Raw genomic sequence first — 21,921 nt, 5'->3', positions numbered from 1 at the left:
CAATACAAACATATGGGAGAAAGGTTCAAATACTTTATTGAATAGAAGAAGGAATTACAACCATTGTGTCTAATTCAAAGGCATTCCTCCAGCTTGGATCCCATCCACATCACATCAAAAGCATGACAAACTTGTAGCATTACAATACTTGCTTCAAAGCTAATTCTCATAGCAACATTATCTCCTTACAGTTCAACATATCCCAGCCCATGATCACTTAGATGAGTGGTCAATTTATAGGGAGATGAAGGAGGTTTTTTCATAAATGGCGGTATTGAACGACCTTACATATTTAGACTTATTTCCATGGAGGATGGGATGAGAGGATAGAAGGCATCTTAGCTCATTCCTCATCCATTTTCGAGCTCATAAGAGTTGATAAGTGAGGAAACCTTCTAGATGACTCCAAAAGATAAGAATATTCCCCAAACACTATGTGAATTTCACTCAAACTCGCCCAGCGCAGGTGAAAGGAATCTTAAGTGCTCCGCAGAACACCTTGGCATTGACTCAACTACTCTGTAGCTCAACCTTACATGGGCCTACCTATGCTAATCCATCTAGAGGTCAATTCAGGATGTCTTCATCTCATGAAACTGTTTGGGAAGGAGGCATTCAAAAGGGTGACTTGTTTAGGGAATGTAGAAACTGAAATTATGGTTTGATGAGCCCTAAAACAATGATCTGTATGATGGGAGTGATGTGCCAAAATGGACCTGTAACAGCTATTTCCTAAAGCATGAAGTCAGAAAAATACCAATGTCGAATGAAATTCTTTATGATGTGATGAGGAGGTTTTGAAGTGGAAGGTGACCTACATCAATTACAATACATATATCATGATATTTTGATTTTTACATGAATTGTTGAGGGAAGGAATACCTATGATCAAATTATAAACTTTCATTACATATACATAGACAGTCATCTATAGAGATAGAACCATGATTGGAATGACCATCAATGTAAATCCATTGTACATATGATTTATTACCCCTGAAATCGCAGCCCGAATGGATGAAACTAGATCCGGGGTCTTCTATCTCGTTCAATCATTCGCTCAAGTATGAGTCTAACCATGTGAATATGTGATCTGAAATTGAATATGGGAAGACACCGTCTAATTACTAGCCATTGATTTAAGTTGTTAATAGACACGAACGAAATCACCGATAATGATAATGATTCTCAAGGTGCTGCAGTACATTCTGCATGGCGTAGTAGATGTTTTGATGTCGAACACCATACAAAGTCTTTCAGTCAAAGGCCATTGATTTCAACCTATCGTCGGAAGTGAGAAATATGCCATTGATGTATTCAAGGCTCAAGTTACTGGAAGGGTGTTTCTAAATCAACTTCTTGGATAATGAGATGATGTCGACAAGAGGTGACTCATTGTAGGAGGGCCTTGATATATCCCACATCATGGACATGAAACAAGTGTAGCAATTTTGGAGACAGAATTTGACTAATGACACAAGGTTCAGGAATGGCAGTCATGAAAATGAAGGTTTATGGTATTGCAGTGGATGAATTTTGACTGGATGACTTCTCTTGAACATGTCGGCGACACTGAAATGAATTGGTAGCATTGACCCAAAACAAAGTGATGGATGGTATGATAGACCAACGATATGATAACCATCAAGATGATAAACCAACCCAAATAGTCATGGTGATGGAGTGAAAGTGTCATGTTCGATAGAGACCTCCTACCATAAAGTGGTTTTCCCGTTTTTCCCATTTTCCCCAGTCGTTGCTGACCAATACCTCTTTATTTTTTATCAAGCTTGAGGAGGATAACATATGCTTGTTGTACAATTCCACCCTTCAGGTGAATCCATCGCTATTTGATGTTTTAACGAGTTTAGCGAAGCTGAAACTTAGTCTTGTCTAGATGGACAAGTTTATTACTATTTGATGTTTTAATGAGTTTAACGACAAAGATAACTCCATCCTTTTCATGTTTAGAGAGTTTTAAAAGGGACAAAAAGAAAACTCCACAAGTTATTTTTCATAGATTTGTCTCTTAAGCTCAAAAAAGCATAAAACAATACAAGAGAGAACCTATTGACCATGTTCGATCAACGTATTCCTTTTTCGTAAGTAATATATCTTAGTCCAGAAAAGGGTTAAACTTATACTAAGTAGATTTCATTTCCAATCCATTAACGAGCTGCAAAGGACAAGCGTTCGACAATCTTTTCATATTTCGAGAGTTTGAAAAGAGCTTAAATAGAACTCCACTTTAAGGAACGAGTGGTGTCTATGATAGCAACTGGTTCCAGTGATGCTGGTACTTCTCAAAACATGTTGATTTATATGAAGAGGCTAGTTAATAAGACCACTCATTGCAACTGTTCCTCAAAAAGGGTAAAACAACCAAGTGAAAGCATTTGATCGACCAAGAAGATAGTGACGATGGAAGGAGAAAAACTATTCTTGGATTCAGTTTCATGTTTACACAAGCTTGAAACGAAAAAACTATTCTTGGATTCAGTTTAATTTTTACACAAGCTTAAAAGGAAGAACTATGTTTGAATTCAGTTTCATTTTTACACAAACTTGAAATGAAGAACTATGCTGAAGATTGGTTTACATGCCCCCAGCATGATGAAAGGTAGAGTCTCATGTAACCAGATGGAAGTTGTTGCGGTGAAGCAGGACAATTATCCAACACCTTTTTGGCCTCGTCCAGATAGGGACAAAGGTGAATGGGGGGATTCCCTTCACATAACCTATAGGGAAACTTAACTTGACCACTAGGTGCATGCCCCCCAAGCTTCATTACATTCACTTAAGTAAACTACTCGTGGCTATTAGGTGGATGGAATGAAGGTTCATTTACGAAATCAAGTGAAAGACTTGACTGGGATTTTACGAGATCTAATCAAAGACTCGACTTGGAACTTTGCTCCAGGGGACCTTGTTTTATTTTTTAATGAGCTTGATACAAGGAATTTTGCTCATATTCCTTGTTTCATTTTTTAGCTAGGTTGACACAAGATAAGGAACTATCCTCGTATTCCTTGTTTCATTTTTTAATGCTTGACACAAGACAAGGAACTATGCTCATACTCCTTGTTTCATTTTTTACCGAGGTTGACACAAGACAAGGAACTTTCCTTATACCCTTTGTTTAATTTTTTCAGGAGGTTGACACAAGAAAAAGGAACTCTCCTTGTACTACTTCGTTTCATTTTTTAATGAGGTTGATAGAAGACAAGGAACTATCCTCATATCCATGGTTTCATTTTTTAACGAGGTTGATAGAAGACAAGGAACTATCCTCATGGGAGCTGTTTCAATTTTTAATGAGGTTGACACAGTAAAAGAACTATCCTCATTTTCCTCGATCATGACTCATAATAGGCTATGACTTCCAAGAGGTTCTCATCAGATGGAGAACAATGCTCTGGAAGGGATCCATAGCAAGGAATCCATTAGAGAGATCCGGTTCTAATGCCCCCAGTACATTATGCACAACATCACGGAATTGCATAAGTTGATGTAGGCATGGAACGGGTTGCCACATAATTGACCCATGGTGGTGAAGATACCATTGGGACAAAAGGACCATTATAGAAGATGGTTGACTCGAAGCCATATTTCGACTGAGAAATGAAAGTTGGTCAACGGTGACAAGTATGCCTTCATGCGGGAAACACATCACTGGAAAGAGTGTTGAAACAATAGCTCCCACGTCATAAACATAATCACGCCCAAGAAGTAAATTGTAATCTAAAGGGCCTAGGTCTACCATCACATTCATATAAATGAGTTTTCCTCCCAAAGTAGTAAGCAATTGAGGAAGGATCCATAATGGTTGACTGGTTCCTTTGTTAAAATCCAACAGATTCTAGGTAACTGGCATAAGTGGCGGCGAACTGAGTGCTTGCCAAGCATTGGAGGAAAGGATACCTGTAGGTTTTAACCCCATACAGAAATTACCCTCATACGAATTATAAAGCATAGAAAATAAACAATAGCGAGAGCATAACACATAAAACACATATACACAAAGATTTTCCCCTGGATCCCAAAAACGGGATTACCAACTTGAATTTTCATTATGTTCATTTCCGTGTTACAATACATATTTATACATGTTGAAGCATCCAATACCATGGATCGAAAACCATCGCATCCAAAACCATGTGTGAAAATCATGCACAAAACCATAGGTTGGTCCGCCCAACCTAACGTAGGGTCCAAAACCCCTATAGAGACGGTTACCTGCACCCCTCAAACCACCTGTGACACCCCCGCTATTCAATTGGCACAATGAAAGGGGGGCTTCACGCCCCCTATAACCCCTCGGTTAACTATGTGGGCTAGTCATGGAAAGAATATAAACAACCCAACATTCTCCCACTTGTTGTTTTCCTTCCACAGGGGGCCACAAGAGAGCTTAGTCATTTATTCAGCCCTACAACACCCATTGTTTATGTACACCAAGAGAACTTCTCAGAGCTCACATATTTTGTCAATGCATCTGACGTACTCTTCAAAGTGTCCACCTTTACTAGTAGCACCTTTTTGTCTTCTATCATATCCCTCACAAAGTGATACTGAACATCAATGTGCTTTGTCTTTGAATGATATGCAGGGTTCTTTGCTAAGAAAATTGCACTTTGGCTATCACAGTCTATCCTTATAGCTCCCTATGCTAACCCCATACTTGAACACAATCTTTGCAACCAAACTGTTTCCTTTCTTACATGAGTGGCTTCCATGTATTTTTCCTCTATAGTTGATAGTGCCACTACATATTTTTTCTTACTCATCCAATTGACTGCACCTCCAAATAGGTTAAACACATACCCACTTGTAGATATTCTATGATCCAAATCTCCAACCCAGTTTGCATCAACAAAGCCATGAATATCGAACACTCTGTCCAATCCTGGTCTTCCTTGGTAGCACAAAACATAATCACTATTGCCATGTAAATACCTTAAACCTACTTCATTGTTGTCTAGTGCTCCTTCCCCGGTTTTGACATAAAGCTGCTCAATACTCCTACTTCATGTGCAATGTTTGGTCTAGTACAAACCATTGCATACATTAGGGTACTAACTACACTTGCATATGGAACACGGGGCATGTCCTCTTCCCCTCTTGTGTCTTGGTACACCGTTCAGCAGATAACCTCACACCTACAGGAATAGGAACCTTCACTGATTTACTATCCTGCATATTAAACCTCTGCAATATTGTCTCGACATACTTCCTCTAGTTTAACCAAAGCTTCCTTTTTGCCTGGTCTCTTTTAATTTCCGTGGCCAAAATATAGTTTGCAGCACCAAGATTTTCATGTCGAATTTGGAGGATAATTGGGTCTTCAAATACTGGATAATCTCTTTGTCATTTCCAACCAGCAACATATCATCCACATACAAGACCAGATAAATAACACAGTCACCAATTAATTTAAAATACACATAGTGATCTACTTTTCTTCTGATGAAGCCAAGTCCACTTATAAATGTATCAAATTTTTGATGCCACATCCTTGGTGACTATTTTAACCCATACAGAGAATTCTTTAACTTGCATACCAGTTCTTTCTTACCCTTCACCGCAAAAGCTTCGGGTTCCTTCATGTAGATCTTCTCTTCCAGATCCCCATGAAGAAATGTTATCTTCACATCCATCTTTTCTACCTCAAAATCAAAAGCAGCAGCAACAGATAAAAGCAATCTAATAGAAGCTACCTTGGCAGCAGGAGAAAAATTATCACCAAAATCAATTCCTGGAACTTGGGAATAAATTTTTGAAACCAACTGAGCTTTGTATTTCTCCACATTCCCTTCTGCATTTGTCTCCTTCTTGAACACCCATTTTTTGCCAATGGGTTTCCTTCTAGTCGAAAACTCCACCAGATCCCAAGCCTCAATTGTGTGCAAATATGCCATTTCATCGACCATGGCCTCTTTCCAGAGTTTGCCATCTTCTGAATCTATTGCTTCCTTCACAGTTCTGGGATCATCATCAGTAGAAGATAAAGCAAAATTTGAACAGAAATCAAATGGACTATAACTTTCTGGTTTCCTCTTTTCTTGAACTGATCTTCCCACACCCCGAGTTTGTGGATCTTCATCTTCTGATTCCTCCTCTGTTGTAGAGTCTTATTCTTCCTCCTTTAGCTAAAACTCTATCTTCTCAAGTTCCTTTGGTTGGACTTCATGTTTAATAAAACCTTTCATCTCTCTAAATACCACATCTCGGTTGTACACAACTTTCCTATTATTGGGTTCCAAAGCTTATAATCCTTTAAACCATCAGTATACCCAATAAAGATGCACTTTTCAGATTTACTATCCAACTTGGTTCTTTTATCCTTTCGAACATGTACATATGCATCACATACAAATACCCTCGGATGTGAAAGAGAGGGTTTCTTACCAGTCCATACCTCTTGTGGAGTCTTATCCTCAAATGTTGATCTATTGGCCAGGTAACGTGGTGTCTCCACTACCTCTACCCAGAATTCCTATCCTAACTCGACAACAGTGATTCCATCAACGTCTTCTTCATTCTTTCTGCAACTCCATTTTGCTCAGGTATGTATGGAGTAGTCTTATGTCGTGCTATACCACACTTCTTAAATAATTCTTCAAATTCCTTGCTATAAAAATCTCCACCGTTATCTATCTTCAACACCTTTATCTTCTTCTCTATCTAGTTTTCCACCAGAGCCTTAAATTCTTTAAACTTGTCAAAGACTTCAGATTTCTTCTTAAGGAAATATATCCACGTATTCCTTGATAAATCATCTATAAATGATACATAGTACACAGATTTACCCAGTGATTGAACCATCAGGTCCAAACACATCACTGTGCATAATTTCTAATATATGTTTCTCCCTCTTACCACCAGAGGGGAAATTCACACGATTCTTCTTCCCATATACACAATTTTCACAAAAATAAAAATTTAGAGAGCTATTACTCATACCTTCTATGATACCTTTACCATGAAGTATTCAAATGCCCTTCTCTCCAATATGTCTAAGCCTTTGATGCCACAACATGGTCTTCTCTCCAGAGACCACTAGATTTTAGGCTCCACTTTCAAGAACCATAGAATTGTTGCACCCATCAATAACAGTGCTACCTTGCAGCTTGTATAGAGTTCCAATCCGAACTCCCCACATTAATACCAGTGCTCCCTAAACCATTTTGCAGGTATCCTTCTCAAACACTATTTTTACACTTGCATCATCCAACTTTCTTACAGAAATCAGATTTCTGGCCAATGAAAAAATATGTAGAACACCTGGAAGTGTTCTAACCCTTCCACCTTGCAACTTCAACTTTACCTTTCCATGACCAGTGACTCTAGCCTTCCTGTCATCCCCCAAGAAGACATCACCACCATCATATTTCTCATACTCGTGGAACCATTCTCTATGGGGTGTGAAGTGAAGGGATGTCCCTGAGTAAATCAACCATGCATCATGATCTACATGTGTAATTGAAGAAGCCAAGTATACATCCCCACCTTCATCTGAGGTGGTTTTCGCCTTTGTAGAAGGAGCATCATCAGATCCCTTTCCTTTATCATGAGATTTAGATTTACAGTCCTTTTTGTAGTGCCCTTTCTTTCCGCATTTCCAGCATACCACCTTTAAAAGTTTTCCTAGAGATTTAGATATCCCTCTAGATTTAGATCTCCCACTCGATGACTTATTTTTGTTTCTGTTCTGGCACCATCCTCATACATACAAAGCATCACCATTATGGATCTCATCTCCTCCATCAGCAAGGATGAGACTATTTCATCAATGATCAAGGCAGTTGCATTGCTACCTATTGTAATAACCAGACTATCCCATGAATCTGGTAGAGAACACAACAAACTGTTGCACTTATCATCATCTAAAATTTTAATATCAACAGATAATAACTAACTTACCACAATATTAAATGCATTCAGATGTTCTGTCACAAAGTCTCCATCTTTCATCCTCAAGTTATATAGCTTTTTCCGCAGGAACAGTTTATTCACTAGAGACTTAGATAGGTACAAAATCCCTAACTTGTCCCACAAAGCCTTTGTTGTAGCTTCTCTTGACGCATTTAGCAATACTGAATCTGAAATACACAATCGTATTATGCTCTTAGCCTTCTAATCCAACTTCTTCCATTCTTCATCGGACACTCCCGTTAGTTTAATACCAATATCTACCACGACCCACTGATCTTTATCCACCAGTAAATCCTCCATCTTGAGTTTCCATAACTCAAAACTCTCAGCATTAAGTTTCTCGATCTCTATATTTCCACTACTCGCCATATTCTTTCTCCATCAGAATTGATCTCGTAGATATCCCACCGAACAGGGTCTACCACAAGCCCAAGTGAAACCCCTTAGTAACAAAGGCATTCCCTTGAAGCCAAAACATCTCTAATACCAAATGTAGGTTTTAACCCTGTACAAAAATTACCTGCATACGAATTTTAAAAAACAGAAAATAAACAATAGCGAAAGAATAACACATAAAACACATATACAAAGATATTTTTCCCTGGATCCCAAAACCGGGATTACCAGCTTGATATTTCATTATGTTCCCTTGAATGTTACAATACATATTGATACAGGCCGAAGCATCCAATACGATGGACTAAAAACCATCGCATCAAAAACTATGTGTGAAAATCATGCACAAAACCATAGGTAGGTACGCTCAACCTAACATAGGGTCCAAAACCAAAAATTTATGGGGTGCTGCCCTAGACCCCATAGAGTGGGGTTACCTACACTCCTCAAACCCCCTATTTCCCCCCCGTTATGCAGTCGGTGCAATGAAGGGGGGGCTCTTCCCCCTCTCTAACCCCCCAGTTAACTATGTGGGCTAGTCATGAAAAGGATATAACACAACCCAACAATATTCACAGATGCACCTTTATGTATAATATTGCCAGATACAATCATATTACAAAATTGTACTATGATCTGGAAAGGCATATAAGAAGGAAGATGAAATCCTCCTAGTCAATTCCAATCAAACGAAGGGACCAGACTACTTTGAGGGGGTACCATAAGAACATGAGAATTATCCCCTTGAGTTACGAGAACGAGAGGATTTTCCTCCTGTCTTGATGGAATAGGAGGGTTGCCTCCAAGGTCATTGGAATTTGAAGAGACAAAAAGAACCTAAGTGGTATCATACTCACTCTCTTCGAGAAAGGTATGATTAACTGAAGGTGAAATCGGGTTAACTATTACCTCGACATGTTGATTTGGGTTGGGTATATACTTCACTTTCAGAGAGAGTGGGTTTGACCAACGATTGATTTGAGTTAGTCAATTCATCAACTAGTAAGGATTAAGTGAGAGACCCCTGTAACTAGATGGAAGTCATTGCGGTGAAGCATGACGGTTATCCAACACTTTTTGGCTTCATCCAGATAGGCACAAAGGTGAATGGGGTGATTCCCTTCACACAACCTACACGAAAACTTAACTTCACCCTTCTTTCCATGAACTTTACTACCACTAGTTGATGGTTTATCACCAACATGATCTCCAGAAATTTATGACACAGGATGATGTGAACGAGAAGATTATTCTTCTAAGATCTGAGGAATATCAGGACAATTTCGAAGAAGATGGTCTCCCACACAAAGTTTGCATGGATATCGAACTTTGTGAGGCTTGACAGATGGTTTCACATCAAATGTTGCATTAATTGTAATGGTTTCTTGGTTGCCCCTATGCTAAATTTTCTTCTTCTTCTTCTTCTTTCCTTTCTTCTTCTTCTCAGACACCTAGTTACTAGTACCAATACTTTCACTAGGCAAGGAGGAAGAAGGGGAGGAAGAAACATCAGAGGAAGAAGGAATAGGGCCAAATTTAGGACAAATTGGAGGTTGATTTTGTCTAGTTAGAGGTGTACTCGATTACGGATAAATCATGACATTTTGAACCAACGAGGTTGAAAACAACCATAGTAGTAAGTCAATGGTAAATCCCGGAAGGGACAATGTATCCATATAAGGAGCACCAATATTTCCAAAAGGAGGAAAAGGACTAGGATTTCGATCAAAAGGAATTCCTTAACCAGTGGACTCTGGACTTTTCGCCATATGTTTCAACCTAATATCGACTAAGGAGTGAACGTGGAGGATGTTATCTGTGGTCAATTAACTTTATTTTAATCAAAGTAACATAACAAAACAAAAGAAGCATAATCTAGGCAAAAAATTTACCAAGCAACTCTGAATTGTAGAATACCTCCTGGCAAACTGAGAAGTACGGGCAGGAAATCTCCCCGAATGTTGTGTTCAGTGTATCACAGTGTACAAGGAGGCTGGCTCGGTTACCTAAGGATGGATAGAAACCTAGTGTTTTCCTACCATATATACCTAAAGTTGTGTGGAGGCCAAATCCATATAAGCGCTATCTAATGAAAAACTGCATCGTGAAAGCATTCCCATATACTTTACCTACTGTAACACCGCCATATGTACCCAAAGGTATGTGGACGAGCTATGATATAGTCACATATGTGGAATGGGGTATCACACTCGAGATGTATTGTAGACAAGTTGGCGGCAGCTACTTTATTTTGTGATGTCGGAACACGTCTCTAGCCTAGAACCACTAAATTTTTTTCGTTAATGACAATGCTCCATTAGGTAAATTGATGTTAATTTTAAGTTTATCTTTCTTAGGAATTTTCCTTTCAAGTTCACCATGTGATGTATTCTAAAATTCCTAGGAATGCAACTATCATGATAACCATACTTTTGATTCAATATAATAATGAATGTTATGCTCATAACCTGCAAAAAGATACCCAAATACAGAAAATGCGAAGAAAGATACCCAGAACATAGAATGGTCAGAGACAACAACAAATATTTTATTATTCAGAAAGCAATGTTCACTGGCCTCTTCGAGGGGGCAACCTCCAATAGAGCAGAGCTCGATTCAAAAATAAGACACGATGCTCCTTGCAGGGAGTCTCTATCCTTTATATATGACTCATACATGCAATACCATAGATCAATACCATGGGTTTTATTAATACCATCTATCTAATACCATGGCTCATTTGCAACTAACTGTGGTCCCATCATTAATTGCGGGTTAACCACTTACAATTATTAATATGGGCTTTATTGACTCTTTACTATGACTCGATCCCACTACATAAATAAGGGGGTTAGGGTGGGACCCTAACATGCCCTCCCCCTTAAGAATAGCCTTGTCCTCAAGGCCGAAGCTGCAGAAAATGCTGAAGAATAGTGGCTGGTTCCCAAGTTGCATCTTCCGGAGAGGTGTCTTGCCACTTGACGAGAACTTCCCTAATCATGCGGCCATGCAGATGCCTTTCTCGTGTGTCTAGGACCTGTTCAGGTTGGAGCCAGATTGACCCTTCCTTGTCCAATTCAGGTAGACTAGTTTTAATGCTGCAATTGTTCCCAATCACTTTCTTGAGGCATGAGACATGGAAAACTGGATGGATTTTTGCAGTAGGCGGCAAAGCCAGCTTGTAGGCTACTTCTCCAATGCGCTGAAGTACTTGATATGGTCCATAGAAATCTGGAGATAGTTTCTAACAACCCTTGTCTTTGAGTGATGTTTGCTTATATGGTTGCAGCTTCAAAAAGACTAGATCCCCTTCTTGAAATTGGCGCTCTGAGCGATGCTGGTCTACCTATTGCTTCATGTAGTTTTGAGCTTGATGAGGATTCTCTCTAAGATAGGCGGGCATGGTTGCGCAGTTTTGTAGGAGTTGATCCATTGCTTGTACCTTTGAGCCCGCCTTGATATAAGAAGTAGGGGAAGGAGGGAGTTGACCATATACTGCTTCATAGGGAGTCATTTTGGTGGTGGCATGATAGTTGGTGTTATACCACCATTCAGCCAGAGGTAACCACTGTACCCAAAGATGTTGCTTTTCTGAAGTGAAACACCTAAGGTAGGTTTCCAGACATTTGTTGACGGCTTCCGTTTGACCATCCATTTGTGGATGATAAGAATTACTGAGTTTTAGTTGGGTGCCTTGTAGCCTGAAGAGTTCCTGCCAAAAATTACTGGTGAAGATCGGGTCGCGATCGGACACAATAGAAGTGGGCATGCCATGCAATTTGAAGATCTGATCCATGAAAGATTGAGGGACCAAAGTCAGTGTAAACGGGTGGGGTAGGGCACAGAAATGAGCATACTTCGAAAGTTTGTCCACAACCACCATGATGACTGACTTGTTTCCTGACTTTGAAAGAACTGTAATGAAATCCATAGAAACCTCCGTCCATATTGCTGCCGGGATGGGCAACAGTTGTATTGTGCCTAGTGCTTTAACAGTCTCCCCTTTGTGGCGTTGAAAGACATCGCATTCTGCCACAAAAGTGAGGATGTCCTTTTTCATGCCTGTCCAAAAAAATGATCTTCTGGTGCGAGCATACGTCTTCTGAAAGCCTGAATGTCTTGCAATGGGGGATGATTGCAATTCTGCCAAAATGCGACTTTTGACGGTGGATGTTGGTGATATTACAACTCTGTCCCTGTAGCAAAGAATCTCATCTTGCCACGACTAGCCCTTGATGGAATTTGGATCCACCTGCAATTGATAAATGAGTTGGGAGAGCCCGGGATGTGAAAACCATTCCCTGCGAGCCTCTACAATCCATTTTGGAATGGGAAGGGAAATTGCTAGCAGGGTACTTCCCTCCTCAAATTGGCGAGATAATGCATCTGCTACACTATTTTATTTCCCTTTCTTGTAAATGATCTCATAATCATATCCCAGCATGCTGGCGAGCCATTTATTTTGTTATGGGGAGGATAGGCGTTGCTCCAAAAAATATTTAAGACTGTGATGGTCTGTGCGGATTTGGAAATGTCGCCCCAATAAGTAAGGTCGCCAGGTCTCTACTGCATGTAAAATGGCCATCATTTCCTTCTCATAGGTAGATTGGCCCAGATTCTTCCCACTTAGTTGTTGGCTTGTGAAGGCCAAAGGTTGCCCTTCCTGCATTAAGACCGCCCCAATACCCGTACCCGAAGCATCACATTCAATGACAAAAGATTTGGTGAAGTCAGGGAGTGCTAAGACTGGAGTGGAACACATGGCATTTTTGAGAGCTGTAAATGCCTGTTGTGCGTCCTCATTCCAGAAGAATGAATTTTTCTTCAGGAGTTGAGTGAGGGGCTTCGCTATGCGACCATAATTGCAGACAAATTTGCGATAATAGCCTGTGAGACCCAAAAATCCTCTCAGGCTCTTCAAGGTCTTAGGTTGAGGCCAATCCTGCATTGCCTGGATCTTTTTGGGGTCCACCTTGACACCTTCATGCCCCACAATGTGGCCCAAATACTCAACTTCTTCCATGCCAAATGAACACTTGGACATCTTGACAAATAATTTATGCTTGCAGAGCAGTTGCAAGAGTAGATCTACATGCTGAAGATGTGCAGCCCAAGTGCAACTATAGATGAGGATGTCATCGAAGAAGACAAGGACAAATTTCCTGAGATATGGTTTGAGAAGGTGGTTCATAAGGCTCTGAAAAGTAGATGGGGCATTACAAAGACCAAATGGCATGACCAGGAACTCATAATGGTCTTCACGAGTTTGGCAAGCAGTCTTTGGAATGTCGACTTCCTTCATGCGAATTTGGTGGTAGCCTGAGCGAAGATCCAGCTTAGTGAAGAATTGAGCCCCATTGAGTTCATCCAGCAAATCATCAACCACCGAGATGGGAAATTTATCTTTGACTGTCAACTTATTGAGCGCCCTGAAGTCTGGACACATCTGCCACTCCCCATCTTTCTTGAGCACCATGACCACCGGTGATGAATAAGGACTAATGCTGGGATGAATGACACCTGCTTCCAAAATTTCCTTGATTATTTTTTCTATTTCATTCTTTTCGGTGAATGGATATCTGTATGGGTGCACATTTGGGGGTTGGGCCCCTGGAACCAAGGTGATGCTACGATCATGTTCCCCTCTCGAGGGTGGAAGCTCATGAGGCTTGTCAAAGACCGGCAGATGGTTATTTAAAAGCTATTGCATCTCAGGATGAATCAGCAGAGACTTGGTTTCGACTGCCTGGATGGCATTAAATTGAGCTATAACTCCATGATGGCCCTTTTTTAGCAATTTTTCCATCCTATGTGAGCTGATGATAGAGGGAGCTCCTGCCTGGAGTCCACGGAGGGTATGTGTGGAGTTGTTCTGCTTAAAACTCATATATAAATCCTGGAAATCCATTGTGATTGGCCCAAGAGTGCGAAGCCATTCAACACCGAGGACAATGTCGCACCCTCCCATGTGTATGGCAAACATGTGGGTCTTCAACTAATAAACCCCCATTTGAAGTTTGACATTTTCATAGCGGCCTTCACATTTCATTGTGCCCGCATCCGCAATTTGGACTTGGAAGTTAGAAACTTCTCGTACAAAAGAATGCACTGCTTCCGCGACATTTTGATGGATGAAATTATGTGTACTTCCACTATCAATCAATAGTACTACTGGGCAATGTTTAATAAAACCTCTGATTTTGAGAGTTTGAGGTGAAGAAATCCCTGCCAAAGCATGCAGCGAAATAACTGGTTCGTCAGGGACATTGTCCTTTTGGTTGTCCTCCTCTACCACCTCATGTTCCTCCAGTGGTGGATCTTCCTCCGATGAGCTGTAATCAGTGGCATCAATTTGAAAAAATTTGGGCTCATTGCATTTATGACCTGGGGAGTATTTTTCATCACAGTAGTAACATAATCCTTGCTTTCTTCTTTCGGCCATTTCTGCAGGTGACACCTTTTGAACCTTAAGTGTTTGAGTCGTCCTGTGAGCCTGTGGGGGGTGACCCTTAGCGGTGAAATTTGGGCGACTTTACTGGGTTGCTAACGCACATTCCACGTTACGAGCTACCTTGCAAGCCTCTGTCCATGTGGGAGGGTGGTGCAGTAGGACGTGGGTTTTTATGGCTTCTTTAAGACCACTGATAAAACATTCCGTGTAGAACACATCTGAGAGACCCCTAGTGCGGAAGGCTAAGGCTTGAAAGGCTGTAACATATTCATCCACTGTGCCAGTCTGTCAAAGCTTAGTAAGATGATCCAAAAAAGAAGATTCCTGGTCAAAGCGTTCTGTAAGAGCTTTTTTGAAGGTGGTCCAAGTCACAAAAGTTCCATTGCAACGTTGATGCAATTCCCACCATTGCCACCTTTCATTGTCCAACTACATGCTCCCCACCATAAGCTGAGTCTCATTATCTAAGATGTTATTCATATTGAAATACTGCTCCATTTGTGCTATCCATGCTGCCGGGTGAGAACCATCAAATTTATGCATATCCAACTTGGGAGGTCGCGGACGGGATTGTTGGTGGGGGCCCTAGAGGTGAAGAGAGTGGCTAGACTCACCCTCACTGTGTCCATTGCCAACATATGCCTCCTCATGGGCTTCCTCCTTGCCCTTCGGGATTATGCTAGTTAGTCTGTCAAGCTGAATTTCGAGGGATTGCAAGGATTTTTCAAGTTTGTCCATCCTCTCATTGGCCATAGCTTGAGCTCTAGTTTCTACCATGCACCGACCTGATGTTCTTGAAATTTGGGACCGCCCAAAAATTTTTTCACTAAGAATTGAATGGTACCACCATGCTCAGCTCGTCGTCCTGATTCTGATGGGCTAGATCACCAATAAGCGCCCCGGGAGATCTCAGACTCGTTTTTTTTTTCCTGAAAACTCCTAACGGAGTTTTACTCCTTCCTTAGGAATACTGCAATAGCTAATCCTCAAAATGTCAATGCTGCCAAAAGTCCTTTGAAAATCGTGCCCCGGTATAGGAATCCCCACACAACTACTCAGATCAGGTGGATCTGAGAGATCTAAATGGCGGATCGGATAGCTCTGAGCGGTGGAACAGATTGCTGCTGCAGATTTGATGGATCTAATAGATCAGAATGGCTGGTCTGCTAACTCGGAACTGTAGGACTGATGTCTGTTGCTACTGCACCCCTTTGCGTGAGCGGATCTGGCAGAGATGATGCATGATCCCAAGATAGAAAAGGGAACTATGGTCTCGAGGAGTGTGAGGTGCTACAGATCGCAATATACATAAGGGTCTGATAGTAGTACTCGGCCCAATGTTTCAAGGCTATAACTAAGGAGGACCAAATGTATCCTTAGCCGTACAACCCGACTACCCTATTGTACAGGTGAGTAATCTCTCCAAGCGCTATTCTCGGTGTACTGTAGCAGCAAGACAACCGATGGTTTATCTATGGCTAAGTTGCAGAGGAGCTAAGGGGCTTCCGATATACCCCGAAGGTACTTGGAAGACAGTCCGTACGCGGTTCTGTCTAATACGCTACTACTCGAAGGGGTACCCACAAGGGTTACAAGGGAGTCCAACAAGCGTGACCACCTCTTGTATTTCCTGCGTGCATGCCTTCCCAAATCTGCAGGTTTATGCGCTCAACGACAGATCCCGTGGTTTAAAGACACTGGAACACGTCTCTAGCCAAAAAAAAGTTTTTCTAAGAAATGGAGATCCCACCGGCCTTCGAAAGTGCTCTGATACCACTTGTTATGCTCATAACCTGCAAAAAGATACCCAAATACAGAATATGCGAAGAAAGATACCCAGAACATAGAATAGTGAGAGACAACAACAAATATTTTATTATTCAGAAAGCAATGTTCATTGGCCTCTTCGAGGGGGCAACCTCCAATAGAGCAGAGCTCGATTCAAAAATAAGACACGATGCTCCTTACAGGGAGTCTCTATCCTTTATATATGACTCATACATGTAATACCATGGATCAATACCATGGGTTTTATTAATACCATCTATCTAATACCATGGCTCATTTACAACTAACTGTGGTCTCGTCATTAATAGTGGGTTAACCACTTACAATTATTAATATGGGCTTTATTTACTCTTTACTATGACTCGATCCCACTACATAAATAAGGGGGTTAGGGTGGGACCCTAACAATGAAAATCCTAGCTACTAGGGATAGAGAAATCAAATTTCTTTCGATCAAAGAGCAAATAGCACAATCTAATGTAATTTCCCTACACTATTCATATGAGTACACACAAACTTTTCTAATGCAACATGCATGTATTTCTTTTCGATTTCCTTAAGGTGAATGTGAACAAAAAGGAAACTATGCACATACAATCAATCAATCTTTAACAAGAACAAAGACTTTATGACAGTTCTGTTTCGAAGGAAAAGAATACTTTTACGACACTTTCTTTTGAACAAATATTAATCAACTATATTCTAACTTTGACTATAGATTGATAATGACAAATAAAAGATTTAAGAAACATGAATCAATTAAGTCAAAGTAGGGCTAGCAAAGGAGATAGAAACTTGTTCTGTGAGACATGACATTCATTGATCAATCAGTAAGCAAACAAATAGAGAAAAGTTGGCAAAAGTCATTCCAAAGGTGGGAAACTGACCCTAGGAAGTTTGATGCAGCCCTAAATGGTAGATAGTGCCCACCAGAGCACTGTCCCTAAGCTGAGGGTGCTCTGCAATGCACTGTGTCCCTCACAAGCCTTTGCTGGTGATAGTGATCCATTTCGAAACGTAATTTGGCATAGTTTTGACAAAAATTTAGTGGAAAAGAGTTGAAATGCAATCAATGAACACAAGTAGGGTCTGTAAGAATTTCCTAGGAGGTGGATAAGCTACTAGGAAAGATGGTCTTCTCCAACAAAGTCGCCAATTTGTTTTGGACGATTTGCTATCTATGGATAAACACTAATTCCCTAGATAAGTAGCCATATCTAGAACAATAGCTTAAATCACTTTAGCCTCTTAAGCAATAGATAAGACAAAGAATACGAGAAGACCTACTTGTAGTTCTTCTTTCCTCTTGTCTCCTTTGTATCGATCCCGTTGCTCCTTTCCGTACATAACACACTTGAAGAGTACCTGTAAATGCAAATAGAAGACAAAGAACCGAACAAAGAAAAAATCCTATTGAATAGAAGTGAATGGAATCAGATACATTTCACACATATAAGCATCATATGACAACACACACATATGGGAGAAATGTTCAAATACTTTATTCAATAGAAGAAGGAACTACAACCATTATGTCTAATTCAAAGTCATTCCTCCAGCTTGGATCTCATCCACATCACATAAAAAGCATGACAAACTTGTAGCATTACAATAATTGCTTCAAAGCCAATTCTCATTGCAACATTATCTCCTTACAATTCAACATAGTCCAGCCCCTAATCACTTAGATGATTGGTCAATTTATAGGAATATGAAGGAGTTTTTGTCATCGTGACAGGATTTTTCACACTACTTTTGTACTTGCTGGTGAAATCCAGCCAAAAATCGTTCTTCCTTGAGCTCTTCTAATTGCGTGAGCCTTTCTTCCAGAGCTTCGTGGTCCATCATGCCTGTGAGTGCTATTATTCTTGGACTAGGGATGATGTATTCCATTGCCATGACTTCTTCCATACCATAGACCAACTGGAATGGTGTCTGTCCCGTCAATTTCTTGCATGTTGTCCTATATGCCCATAACATACCGAGTACGTGGACGTCCTAGTCATCCCGTTGCGCATTACATACTTTGGTTAGTGTAGTCTCAAGTATTTTATTGAATGCTTCTACTGTTCCATTGCCCTGTGGGTGGTACGGTGTACTTTTCGGGTGATAGACCTAGAACTCTTCTATGAGAGCGCTGATGGCTTCATTCGAGAAATGTGTCTTGCAAATGCTCACTAAGATTTTGGGACAACCAAATCGTGTCAACAAATTTTTGAACAAAAACTTTGCAGTCATAGCGGCTGTGTAGTCCTTGATCAGTTGTGCTTCCGCCCATCATGTTAGGTACTCTGTCACGGTGATGATGTAGTGAACACCTATCTTTCCTTGAGGTTTGATTGGGCCCACAAAGTTGATTGCACACTTCTCAAATGGCTATAGTGTTATTTGGGGATTTAGTGGCATCTCGTCCCTTTGTGATGGTTTCCCCGTCCTTTCATATATATTGCAGGCCTTACAGTGCACTTTTGAATCCTGGTGTAGGGTTAGCCACCATAGCCCTCAGCAAAAAATCTTCTGTGTGGTTCTGCATCTTACATAGTGTCCTCCTATAGCACTCCAATATGCTTCCACTACATAGTGTCCTCCTATAGCACTCCCATATGCTTCCACGATGATCTGACCTTGTTCAAATTCAAGTACGTATCTTCACAATATCTCATTGTTGCCCATCTTATAGAGGTTCCCCGCGATGACAGAAATGTTCGCCACGCGCACCACCAATTTCTTCTTCTGTCAGATTGAGTACTTGTTCGGTGTAGTCCCTATTGTTAGAAAATGGATTATATCTGTGAAGTTTCTGTCTGTAACACCTACTGCAAAGAGTTGTGCATCAGGTAGTCCCTCCTCCCAATTTGTTAGTTCCCTGCCCGTCTCAATTCGTGACAAGTGGTCTGGTCCTGCATTCAATCATCCTAGCTTGACTATGACCTCAAAATCATATTCCTGAAAGAGTAAAAGCCATCTGCATATTCACCCCCCCAACGTAGGCTTGTTCACCAGGTATTTTAATGTGGAATGGTTGGTATAAATCTTGAAATGTCCTCTCAATAAATATTGTCAGTATTTTTGGAGTGCGTACACCATTGCCAACCCTTCACGTTCGATGGTAGAGTAGTTATTTTCTGCTTTGGACAGTCTTTGACTCACAAACACGATCAGGTGATCCACACCCTTCGCGCCCTCCTATGTGAGTACGACTCCCAACGCGATACACAACACATCAACATGTACGTGAAATTCCACGTCCCATTTCGGAAAGACCAAGATTGGCATGGAGGCCAGTTTCCCCTTTAAGACATCCAAACTCTTCATGCAATCATCATTCGAGCAATATGTAACATACTTTTTCAATAGATTTTCCATCGATGTGGTTATTCGGGCATAACTTTTGATGAACTTCATATAGTATCTAGTTTTTCCCAAGGTAGCTCGCAGTTGTTTAACACTTTGTGGTGCTTCAAAATTGAGGATAACGACAATCTTCACAGTGTCCACCATCATCCCTTGTTTGCAGACCACATGTCCCAGCAGCTTTCCAAAGGGAATGAGGAATGTGAACTTCTTCAAGTTTAGTGCAATCTGGTGTCAGCAGCAAGTATCTAGCATCAAATGTAAGCTTTCTATGTGGTGCTTAACTAATCCAAAAATAGTCCAATCATCCAGATAGACTTCCAAAAATTTGTGGATGTATTCTTTGAACACAGCTACCACGATGCACGAAAATATAGCTAGGGCATTCTTCAGTCTAAACGACATTATGGTGTATTGAAAGCATCTCCATTCTGTTGTGACGGTCATATTGCTCCTATCTTTTGGCGTGATCTTGATCTGATGGTATCCATGAACAAGTATGCTTCCTAGCTACCAACATTCTCTAATACTTCATCTGTGAATGGTGTTGGGAATGGTTCCTGTATACAGGCATTGTTCAGCTTCCTGAGGTCTACGTATATTCTTATTTCACCTTTCTGCTTTTTCTCCTCTACCACCATAAGACTCACCCAGTCGGATTCTTCCACTAGTTCAATAATTCCGGCTATGAGAATTTTGTCTAATTCATTGCAAACCTTTTCTTTATACTTTGGATTGATGTGGTAAGGCCGCTCCTTAACTGGCTTCATGTTAGGTTTCAGGGTGATCCTCATCATCCCTAAATCACCCACGATCCCTTTTAAGTCTGTAATTTTGGTCATGAACAAGTCTTGGTATCCACAGAGTAACTCAACAACCTTATCGACTGTGGCATTGTCCTAATAGTCCTCAAGCTTTGTGTATTTTGGTTCTGCCTCCATTCCAATGTTGACCTGCTTCGTCTTTAGTGGCGCAATGATGTCAGTTTTTTCAAGAGATGGTCCGAAAACTTCACGAGAGCCTTCTATTTCTGAAATGTTAATGTTCTATGGGTCCTCATCATCTTCCTCAACATTCACGCTATAACACTCCAGTGCGCTACTTAATTGCATCGCCCATTCTGGCTGAAGTACTTGCATTGGCTCCTATGGTATTTTAAAGATAGTGGATTTCACTCCTTGTAGCGCATCATCCATAGTATCTGACCAACGATCTTCAAATGTGAATGTTAACAAGAATCCCTTGCGCAACACATCCCATTTGCCCGTACCATGGCAGAGCTCTATCTCTGTATACCGATTCATGGGTATGCCATCCATGGTATGGTAGAATAGGTGCACCCATTCAGGCGGTGGCTCTTCCCCATAGGCCTTGGTCCATTTTGCAAGGTGTGCATGGATCATCTTGTCCGTCATATTTGTCTACATCGTCTTTGGGGTTTTCCAAATCATAGGCGCATCATCCTTCGGCATCCATGCCAGTCTGAAAAAGTGCCTTGATGCATACCCCACCATCATGCGGGTGTTATGCGAAATGCCCACTTCAACGCATTGAACTGCTACTGCTCTGGTACTGAATTTTCGAATTTTCTAAGAAATTCATCCACCGCTGACAATCCGTCATATGTCAGTAGTTCCCTTGCCTCTATTTTTACGCAACACAATGATCTGATCATCATGTTGCAGTTTAGCATTGTTACTTTTTGCAGTCGATTTTGCCACCACTTTATCTCTTCGTCTGAATCTGAAGTGCAGGAACTTTCGTGCTCCCACAAAATCCTTCCATCTGTAGTCATATTTACCCAATCCTCTCCTTGTGCAGTTATCTTGTAGATACAATTGAGATCATCATCACTATCATCGTCGCACACTCGTTCAGTGTATCGCTTTCCATCGGCTGGGTCCAGTGGTACTACTATGCATTGTGACTTTTTCTCGAAGGTTAGTTTGTGCTTCTTCAAATTTATAACTCCATTCATATCGGTAGCCCAGTTTATT

The sequence above is a fragment of the Pinus tabuliformis genome, chromosome J (genome assembly GCF_031772625.1).
Source record: "Pinus tabuliformis cultivar Carrire ecotype Pingquan chromosome J, CPIR1, whole genome shotgun sequence".
Classification (NCBI taxonomy): domain Eukaryota; kingdom Viridiplantae; phylum Streptophyta; class Pinopsida; order Pinales; family Pinaceae; genus Pinus; species Pinus tabuliformis.
Note: the sequence above shows the minus strand (reverse complement) of the source record.